Source organism: Acinonyx jubatus, chromosome D1, assembly GCF_027475565.1.
Source record: "Acinonyx jubatus isolate Ajub_Pintada_27869175 chromosome D1, VMU_Ajub_asm_v1.0, whole genome shotgun sequence".
Taxonomy (NCBI): Eukaryota; Metazoa; Chordata; class Mammalia; order Carnivora; family Felidae; genus Acinonyx; species Acinonyx jubatus.
The window spans coordinates 4,317,636-4,327,965 of record NC_069390.1 but is presented as its reverse complement, the minus strand read 5'-3'; positions in this window follow the sequence as shown (position 1 = coordinate 4,327,965).

Here is a 10,330-nt window from a genome sequence, read left to right as displayed (position 1 = left end):
GTTCACGGGGAACGTGCTGTCCCGTTTGCTCAGCGTCTCTTTCGTGGAGCCAGGGGCCCAGAGCTCAGGGCGGGCTGACGTTTGCTCTCAGCTCTTGGCATCCAGAGGGCATGAACTGCACTCTGAGCGAGGAGGGGGACGCGCAGGGCCACTGCAGGGGGGGGGGGGGAGCTTGTCCCTTTAACAGATGCCAAGAGGAGGAAAAAAATCCCCGTTCGACTTGCCCTTCTACCGGTTGGAACGAGCGTTTGAAATCGGGAAGGTCGGGGAACCAGGCCGGGCTCCGTGGCAATACCGTGGCAGAGCGGCTGCCCCCCGAGGGAAGAAAGAGGGAGGTGCCAGGGATGCTGCCTCCCTGGGGGCCCGGGGGTCTGCTGCATGGGCTCAGAGCTGCCTCCCCCTCACGTCCACCCACCTGCTCTCGCCCGACTCGCGATGTCCTCTGCCTGCCTTCCACCGGCCCCCCGGCCCCCCTCGCGCAGACCTCGCGTTCTCTGGCCCTGCGTGCCGTTCGTGTCTCGGCCTCCCTGACCGGGCGTTCGAGATGTCTGTGTCGTCCTCAGGGGCCTCCTGGGCCTTATCCCCGTGCCGCTGCCCCCCCAACGCCGTTTACTCGGCACGTTTATTGCCTGTGTCTTCGGCGCCAGGCCCGCGTACGTGGGCCACTCTGCTTTGCCGGTGCTGGGCCACCGTCTCGTGGGGACAGCCCGTTCCCACACGCAGGACGGTCGGGTGCAGTCCTCACCGCCCCCAGCAGCCCGTGGCTGGCGGCAGACAAGGAGATGACCGCAAGGTGGGGAGTTCCGTGCACACGACCCGCTGCTTCACCGTTGTTGACGGGCACAGAGGCGCTCTCCTGGCTGCTGAGGACGCTCGCTCTTTCTTCCTTCCTTCCTTTGTGGCCACGGCCATGGCGAGGCCAGGTACAGGGACGGGCCGGAGTCCGGCCAGGGAGCATCAGGGTTCTAGCCTGCGCTCCGCATGCAGATGCTGAGAGAGATGTTGGTCGTTCGTCCTGAGGGTGTGGCTGGTAGCCAACCTTCCACCTGCAGGAAGCCTGTCCGCAGGAGAGGAGGAGGCCGACACGGAACCAGCCAAAAACTGGGGGAGGGAAAGAACACGATCACACTCTTTGAGCGCCTGGATCCAGCCGCACCTGACCCCCACCCCATTCTTCCCGGTGTCCCGAACTAGTCGTCTTTCTCAGCTGAAAACAGTCTGTCTTGAGGTTCTGTCACTCGCTGCTAGAATGACCTTTGCCGGTCCCGTCGTGCCTTTGTGTATCCCATTGGGTGCACCCGGCCCCAGCAGGGAGGCGGTACCGAGTCAGGACTCCTCTGCTCCTTAGAGAGGGAGCGAGTCTTGTACCTTCACCCACGTGGTCTTCCCGTGAGCCATCCTGCCAGGAAGAGCTCAAAGAAAGGCCGCGGGGCTTGGGCTGGGGTCGTGGGAGGCCTCCGTGAGTCCCCGCCTCCCCGAGCCTGTCCGCTCCTCGGCGATGAGCTCACGGGGTTGAGACCGTCTTCACCTTGCCAGCCGTGCCGACAGGCCCACAGGATGATCGACGGGCAGCGTCACGTGTTGCAAGACCTGGGTGTGGGTTAGCAGGCTCCGTGGCAGTGGCCCGGCACGGGGTTTGCTGTGGCCCCCATGCCCCCCCCCCCCCCCCCCAGAGCCTTCACCCTCCACCGCCGACCTCCATTCAAGCTGGTCTCGACGCATCGTTGAAATATCAGAGTTGACCATTGCAACGCGTAAAGTTGCTGTTTGTCGCCCCAGAGAGACCTTGTTGGGACAATGTCCGACATTTGGCCTGGACAGGGTAGCCCCCCAGAAAGGAAACAACGTGCCAAGCCTGACATCTTAGCCAGTGAGTGTGGTCTGCCGGTAACCCGCAGGCTGCAGCCCTTCCTGGGGGAGCAGCCTGGAGCGGAGGGGTCCCTTCCGGGTGGGCGTGCTTCCTCTCCTCCGAGGCACCGAGGCGGGAGCCCTGCCTTTTCTTTTGGGGGGAGGGGGCACCGTGGCACGAAACGGAGCCCCTGCTCGGAGTGTGTCAGCCCCGGGGCGGGGGGGGGGGGGTGGTTCATTCTAGATTCACCCCATGTGTGGCTCATGCCTCTGTTTCCTCATCTGTAAAGTGGGTAAAGGACAGGACCCGTCTCCCAGGGTTGCTGCAAAGATGAGTTAGTTGCTTGAAGGTCACCAGGCCCCCAGAACGGTGCCTGGTGCTTCAGTGCTCAGGGGGCGCCCGCCGTCCTTGTTGTCTCGCAGAGCTGCGGCAAAGGTGAGGTGAAACACACAGCCCTCTGCTCAGGGCCGCGGCGAGGGCGCCCAGGGCCCCAGGCACTGGTCAGCTGCCGGCAGAAGGTGTGGGTGCAGCGAGCCCTGGCCCTCCGCGCAGGCACGCCGGGCTTCCTTCGGAACAGCAGGGCTCAGCCTCGCCCCCTGCCGGCGGCCCAGGCTGCCCACTCTGTGTTTACCCGGGTTGTTTGGAGCGTTACCCGGAGGGACCAGTGGGCTGACGGGCACCGCGCTGCTTTGGGACCTTTTAGGCCCAAGTTATAACCTGGCACTTAAAAGGAACTGTGTTCTGTGCCAGGAACACTGCAAAAGCTGCAGCCTTATTTGGTCTGGAAACTTCTTTGCTTGGACGAAAAGCGGACTAAGTAAGCAGGCTTCTCATCCGGGCGGGCAGATTTTTAATTGTGCTGGGGATGGGGCGTCCGGTCCGAGGATCCTTCTGTTGGTGGCCGCCCGGCCGCCCGGCCCTGCCCTCAGCGGCCAGCGGGCTGTCCTGGTGTGCGGCTTTATTGAAGGTGCGACGGTCACGCCGTGAACGTGAGCTCTGCCGGCCGTCACCCCACCCAACTCCCTCGTACCCGTTTGTAGTTATCAGGCCCGGAAGTTCTCCTCCGGCCTTAGTTTGCTGAGAGTTTTTGTTTATTTACTTGTTTATGAAATTGTAAAAAAAAAATGTTTTATTTTTGGGAGAGTGCCAGCAGGGGAGGGGCAGAGAGAGAGGGAGACACAGAATCCGAAGTGGGCTCCAGGCTCCGAGCCATCAGCCCAGAGCCCGATGCAGGGCTCGAACTCACGGACCGTGAGATCGTGACCCGAGCCGAAGTCGGACGCTCAACCGACCGAGCCACCCAGGCGCCCCACGTTTATACATTTTTTTGTTTTTTAAATCATCAATAGTCTTGGGACTTCATCGTATGCTTTTTCTGTGCCTGTTGAGATGGGGTTTGTCCTCGGTTGTATGAATATGGCCTGTGGCCTTAGTTGATTTTTGCGTGTCAGATCAGCCTTGAACTCCTGGATGAATCCCGCCTGACCACGGTGTTCAGTTTATGTCTATGTTGTCGAAAGGGGTAGGTGACCAAGGAATATTTGGAAACTACCGTTTTGGGACCTGCTCCAGATCACAAGTGACTCTCCTTCTATAGGGCAGCCACGGTTGGGTTCTTTTTGCGAAACGAGACAGAGAAGTCGGGACCTGGAGGCACAGACGCGCCCAAGGGTCCCCCCACGGAACGCAGCGCCCAGACCGTCCTCCGTTGTGACGCCCCTCACGTTAGCCCTCACCCGGAGCGCGGCATCAGCAGGCAGGGTGGTCCCGGCCCAGCTGGCCTGTCACCTCTTGGGGTAGACGGCAGCGGGCCCCCACGTAAGGCCGTGCAGGGTGGGCTTTAGTGGCGAGTTGGGGGCTGCAGCTCTCGTGCCTGCTGGTCAAGTCACGTACACGGGCTGTCGCCACTCGGAGGAAGGGGTGCCAGCTCCCGGTTTGCACAGCGCTGCCGTGGAGGCTGCTGGCGGCCCTGGCTGTGGGCAGGGGTGTGGGTGCCGGGCTGGGATCACACCGCTGACCCTGCACAGGGAATTTCTGGTCTGTCCTCGTGTCTTTCACACTCTTTCCTCGCGTGGAGAGGACAGAGCCTGTGGCTTCCTCCTTCCCGCCTTCCTCCCCCGCTCCCCGCCCTTAGGCCCCGGCAGACCCCATCCAGAGTGCGAGCTCGCTCTCTAAATGTTCGGGAAACCGCCTAGATGCCGGTGGCCAGCGCGTCGTGGGGCAGGGTCCCGGGAGCCACAGTGGTCCTGCCCCTCGCTCCCACCGTGCGGCCGCTCAGCTGTGCTCCGGGCGAGGCCTCCGCCAAGGACTCTATCGGTGGGGCAGCGGGGCTCTCAGGCCTCGCCGGGGGCGCCCCCAGCCCCATCACGGAGGGCGGCCCGTGTTGCAGGAGGCCGAGGTGACATGGCTGGTTTATGCCGAGAGGCACCGCCCCCCACCCCCGTCTCTGAGCCGGTGGAGAAAGTTTTAAAAACACAGAGCCACACTTGAAAGAAGATAAACATCCGTGTTTTTTCCAGGCACCGAGCAGGGCGGTCAGCGGCGTGGACGCTGTGGGCCCGCGAGGTACCTGGTGTGGCGAGAAGCAGGAGGCGCTTTGCCGTGGGTGACAGGGACCGCAAAAGGGCCGATTCTGAGCCGGGATCGGAGCCAGGTTCACACTGAACCTGGCAGCTGGGACGGGACTCCCCGATTCATCACAGGAAGAAAGGCTGTTCCCCTTACTACAGCCGCGTAATAAATTGACCCGAAACTGTCGTATGAAACGACCAGTTACCACGCCCGTGGGTTCTGGGCGCGGGCAGATTGACTAGCCCTTCTGTCCCCCAGAGCTGCCGCGGGGTCAGGCTGACGGCCCTGGTCTCCAGCCAGCTCCCCCTGAGCCCACCCTGCTTCCCCTCCGTCTTCTCCCCAGTGGCCTCTCCCAATAAACCCCACGCCTGGAGTTCCGTCTCGGGCTCGTGTCCCGCAAACTGGGCCTGAGCCGCTGTGCGCCCAGCCTCGGGGCTCCCCGCTGACGATCGGCTTTGCTGTCTGCCCCCAACGCCGAGCGAAGAACTACTCACATCTTCCCTTGGATATTCAAGACGCATCTCGAACCCAGCGTGTCCGAATCCGTGCGGCCTCATCTGTCAGCCCCTCGGTGGTGGGGTGAATGGTGACCCCTGAAAGATACGTCCACGTCCTAATACCCAGAACCTGGGGAAGTGATCTTACCTGGAGAAAGGGTCTGCAGGGGTAATGAAGGATCTCGAGAGATCATCCTGGAGGCCGGTGGGCCCTCGACGCAGCGAGAGGTGTCCTTGTAAGAGATGCACAGAGGACAGACACACGAGAGGAGGGGATGACCGTGTGAAGTTGAAGGCAGGGTCCCCAGAAGCTGGAAAAGGCAGGAAGGACACCCCCCCCCCAACCCCCTGCAGAGCCTTTGGAGAGGGCGTGCCCACACCTTTGGATTGCGGAAGCCAGGAACAAAGGAATTACTGTTGTTTTCAGCCTCCCGGTACAGCTGCCCCAGGACACTCACACGGCCTCCAGATCTGGAACCTCATCCTCCAGATCCCCCAAATTCTTGCAGTCATCCTGTCCCCCCTCTTTCTCCCACACCCCACACCCGTCTGCCAGCAGCTCCTCTTTGCTAGGCCTTCAGCAGGTGCTTACCTGCCCCCTGGGTCCTGGCGCTGCCCCCTCCTTGTTCCCCTGTCTTCACCCCGGGGCCGCTGGCTGTTCCCATGGAGTTGGGACGAGGGACTGGGGTCCTGTTCTTCCCTGGCCCTCCGAGTGTTCCCCGCCCCCCCAGCAGTGGCAGCTGTCTCCTGCCCAGACTTCTTCTGGTCCTTCCAAAACCAGCCTCTTGCCTGATCTCAGAGGCCACATGGTGCCCCCTGTTCTGTGGGGCCTGCCCTGTGAGCTGCCGCGTTCTGGACACCCTCTGTGTCCCTTTTGTCCTCCCAGGGCTGACGGTGGTCCCTGGGACGGTGACTCAGGTCCTTCCCTGTGTGGTTAGCGCAGTGCCTTTCCCTGCTTCTGCCCAGGGGAGTTTTCTGAAACTGTTTTCCTGATTGCTCTCCTCTGTGTGGTTTCTCTCTGTCCCCTTCCCGGAACACCTCCCAGGCGTGTGGCAGGTCTGGGCCCAGTTTCTAGTTCTTCTGTCCTCTTCCGTTTCTATCTCTTGGTCTTTTGCATGAAATATTTTTTCTTTTTTTATTTAAAAAAATTTTTTTTTTTTTTAGCGTTTATTTATTTTTGAGACAGAGAGAGACAGAGCATGAACGGGGGAAGGTCAGAGAGAGGGAGACACAGAATCTGAAACAGACGTGGGGCTCGAACCCACAAACCGCGATATCGTGACCTGAGCTGAAGTCGGACGCTTAACCGACTGAGCCACCCAGGCACCCCTGAAATATTTTTTTCTAAAGCTTATTTATTTATTTTGGGAGAGAGAGCGCGCGTGCAAGCAGGGGAGGGGCAGAGGGAGACAGAATCTGAAGCAGGCTCTGAGCTGTCGGCAAAGAGCCCAACGCAGGGCTCGAACCCACAAATGGTGAGATCATGACCTGGGCTGAAGTTGGACGCATAAGTGACTGGGCCACCCGGGCACCACCCCCCCCCTTCATTTTAAAGGTTATTTTATTTATTTTGAGAGAAAGCATACGTGCGAGTAGGGGAGAGGGAGAGAGAGAGGATCCCAAGCAGGCCCCACACTGTCAGCTCAGAGCCCGATGCGGGGCTTGAACCCACGAGCTGAGAGATCGTGACCTGAGCTGATATTAAGAGTTGGATGCTTAATGGACTGAGCCTCCCAGGCGCCCTTGGATGTCCTTCTCTTTGTGTGGGAGCCCCCACCCCACTGCGCCCCGGGCCCCGAGGAGTGTCAGTCACCTGTTTTAACTGCTGTGCAGACAAGACCTGTGTTTAGTCCTCACCCAGACTGGCTCGGAGCCTTCACTGAGGGGCACAGCGGTCGGAGGACCTGATTGCCGCTCCTTCTTTTTTTGGTGGTAAGATAAACGACAATACAGTTTGCCATTTGAATCCTTTTAAAAGGGACAACTCGGTGGCATTCACTGCACATGCACTGTTGTGTGGCTGTCGCAGATGGAAACGGTGTCCCCGTGAGACGCTGACACCCTCCCCCATCTCTCCCTCCCTCCGCCCTGTACACATCCGTTAGTGGCCCCCCGCCCTGCCCCCCAGTCCCTACAGACCCCTTTGTCTCTATGGCTTCCCTATTCTGGACATTTCGTCTAAATGGAATCACCCAGCGTGTGGCCTTTTGTGCCTGGCTTCCTTCGCTGAGCCGAATGTTTTATCGAGCTTCCTCCACGCGTCAGGATTTCATCCCTTTTGAGGGCTGAATACTATTTCGTATGGATAGACGACACCGTATTTATCCATTCGTAATTAATTATCCATCCAGTTGGTAGACATTTGGATTTTTTCCACTTTTTGGCTGTCGTGAATCGTGCGGCTATGAGCATTTGTGCACAGGCTTTATTTATTTTGTATTTTTTTTTTAAAGATTTTGTTTTATTTTTCTAAGTGAGCTCCACACCCAACGTGGGGCTCAAACTCGTAGCCCCGAGGCCAAGAGCCGCGTGCTCCGCCGACAGAGCCAGCCAGGCGCCGCGGGACGAGATTTGACATGAACGTATTTTCGCGGCTTGGGCATGTGCCTGGGAGCATAAGTGCTGGCTCATGGGGTCGCTCCGTGTCCCCCAGACTTCTTGAAACGCACATGGAACTTCCTGCCTGCCCTCTCAGCCGGGTTCTTTAGAACTCTCCGGTCCTTTGGCCCTGACTGTCCTCTGTGACGGAGGCGTGCTGGCCAGCTGCATTTTTCCAGCGAGGACACGGAGGCACGGGGCAGTGAGAAGACGGGCCTGGCCTCTGTGCCTCTGCCCTGTGGCTCCGAGGCCACGTCCCTCGGGCAGAGGAGCTCATCTCGAGCCTGTGTGGACCGGGCCGGGCCTGCGGGCAGGCCAAGGGGCGCCCGCGGGACACTTGCTGGCCCAGCTGTGGGCACAGAGCCGGACGCGGGGCTCGAACTCATGAACCGTGAGATCGCAACCTGAGCCGAAGTTGGACGCTTAACCGACTGATGCCCCCAAAAGTTACTTTAGTCGCTGGCCGTGCCGCGTCCCCTGGCCTCCGAAGTTTCGTTTTATGCCAGGAGCCAAGAATTGTTGTATTGGTTCTTGAAGAAAAACGTGTAGAAATAATGATGAGCACCCCTGCGCCCCTCGTGATTTGCTGACTCAGCCCGGCTGTTTCAATGTGCAGACCACCCTCCACAGGCTTTTGCATAATTTTGCATAGTCGCCATCAAGCTGTTCATCCCCTTGTGTGTTGTGCTATTTTTAACCGAACGAGTCACAAACATTTCCCGTGTTTTTTGCCTTTGTCCCAACTGTCATTTTAAAGAGTCTCACAGTCTCGCATCATGGGGCTCTCCATAATTTAGTAAGCCATCCCCCTAATGTTTGTTCTTCAGATCAGGAATTGGCAAGTATAGCCCGCAGGCCCAGTCTGGCCCAGCACCTGGCCCACAAGCTAAGAAGGGGTTTTCCATTTTCATTTTATTTTATGTTTTACATTTATTTTTGAGAGAGAGAGAGAGGGAGGGAGAGCGCCAGAGAGAGCATGTGAGTAGGGGAGGGGCAGAGAGAATCCCTACGCAGGCTCCACACTGCCAGTGCAGAGCCTGACGCAGGGCTTGAACTCGAGAACCATGAGATCATGACCTGAGCCAAAATCAAGAGTCAGACGCTTAACTGACTGAGCCACCCAGGTGCCCTAGGTTTTCCATTTTTAATGGTTGAGGAAAAAAAAAAAAAAATCCAGGGGCACCTGGGTGGCTCAGTCAGTTAAGCGTCTGACTTTGGCTCAGGTCATGATCTCACGGTTCGTGGGTTCGAGCCCCACGTCGGGCTCTGTGCCGACAGATGGGAGCCTGGAGCCTGCTTCGGATTCCGTGTCTCCCTCTCTCTCTGCCCCTCCCCTGCGCTCGCTCTCTCTCTCTCTCTCTCTCAAATATAAAATAAAACCTAAACATTTTTTTTTAAATTCAAAAGAAGATCTATGATAATGGTATAAAACGCACATTTTAGTGTCTGTTAGTAAAGTTTTATTGGAACACAGCCACTCCTATGTGTTTACTGTTGTCTATAGTTGCTTTTGACTGAAATGGCAGAATCCAGTAGCTGTGTGGGGACCGTGTCATCCTCAAAGACTAAAATGTTTCCTATCAGTCCTTGACAGGAAAATGTTTGCTCACTCCTGATTAAGATTATTCACAGGTTTGTTTTTTTTTTTTGGTTCTGCACTTAAAAAAAAATTTTTTTTTAATGTTTATTTTATTTTTTTAAAAGAGAGAGACAGAGACAGAATGCGAGCAGGGGAGGTGCAGAGAGAGAGAGGGCGGCACCGAATCCGAAGCAGGCTCCAGGCTCTGAGCTGCCAGCACAGAGCCCAACGCGGGGCTCAAACTCATGGACCGCGAGATCATGACCTGAGCCGAAGTCGGATGCTTAACCGACTGAGCTACCCAGGCGCCCCTTGGTTCTGTACTTTTTTAGGTGGCAGGTGCTATCTAAGCTTTGGGGTACAGTGGGACATAGAATGAACAGAGCATGCAGGGTTCTTGAGCCCTCAGGGCTGGAATGTTCTGGAAGTGATGTTGGGTGGGGTGAGGAGAGGGACAGTGAAATAAGATTGTCTCAGAGAGTGGCCAGGGGAAGCTCATGGGGTCTGGGAAGTCCTCTCCAAGGAGGTGACACCCAGGAGGTGTTGTTAGAACTGAGATCTGAATGTTAGGAAGGAGCAGCCATGCAAAGACCATGGAGAAGGACATTCTGGGTCAAGAGAATAGTGAATGCAATATTAGCTGAACCGATTGGGGTAACCATTTTGCAACATATGTAAATCAAATCATTGCACTGTATGCCTTAAGCTTATAGAATGATGTTTGTCAATTGTTTCTCAAACTGGGGCAAAAAAAGAGTAAGGGGAAATACTCTGAAACAGGAACAAGGTGGACACTGTTGAGGAGCCAGTAGGAGGTGAGTGTGAGTGGGACAGAGAGTGATTGGATGGTCCAGGTGGGGCGGGACCTCAGAGGCCATGGAAGGGAGCTTGGATTTTACTTAGAGCCACGCTGTGTGAGGGTCTTGTAGAAAACAGGTTGCGGGGTCAGAGAGAGTGCAGGGTTGATGGAGAGAATTGGGTGGATGGAGGATATTTTAGAGGTTGGAAGTTACAGGATTGCTGAAAGGATGTGGGAGATGAGGGGTTGAACAGAGGGGTTAAGACACCTCCTCGGGTTTTGGCTTGGGCAGCTGGTTGGATGGGGTTATAATTCCTGAGACAGAGCAGATTGGGAGAGGAATGAAGTTTTGGAGCCAGGATCTGCAGGACTGCAGGGACTCTGCTGATGGTATGCTAGGTCTGTGGAGCCTATTAGACACCCAAGGAGAGATTTTT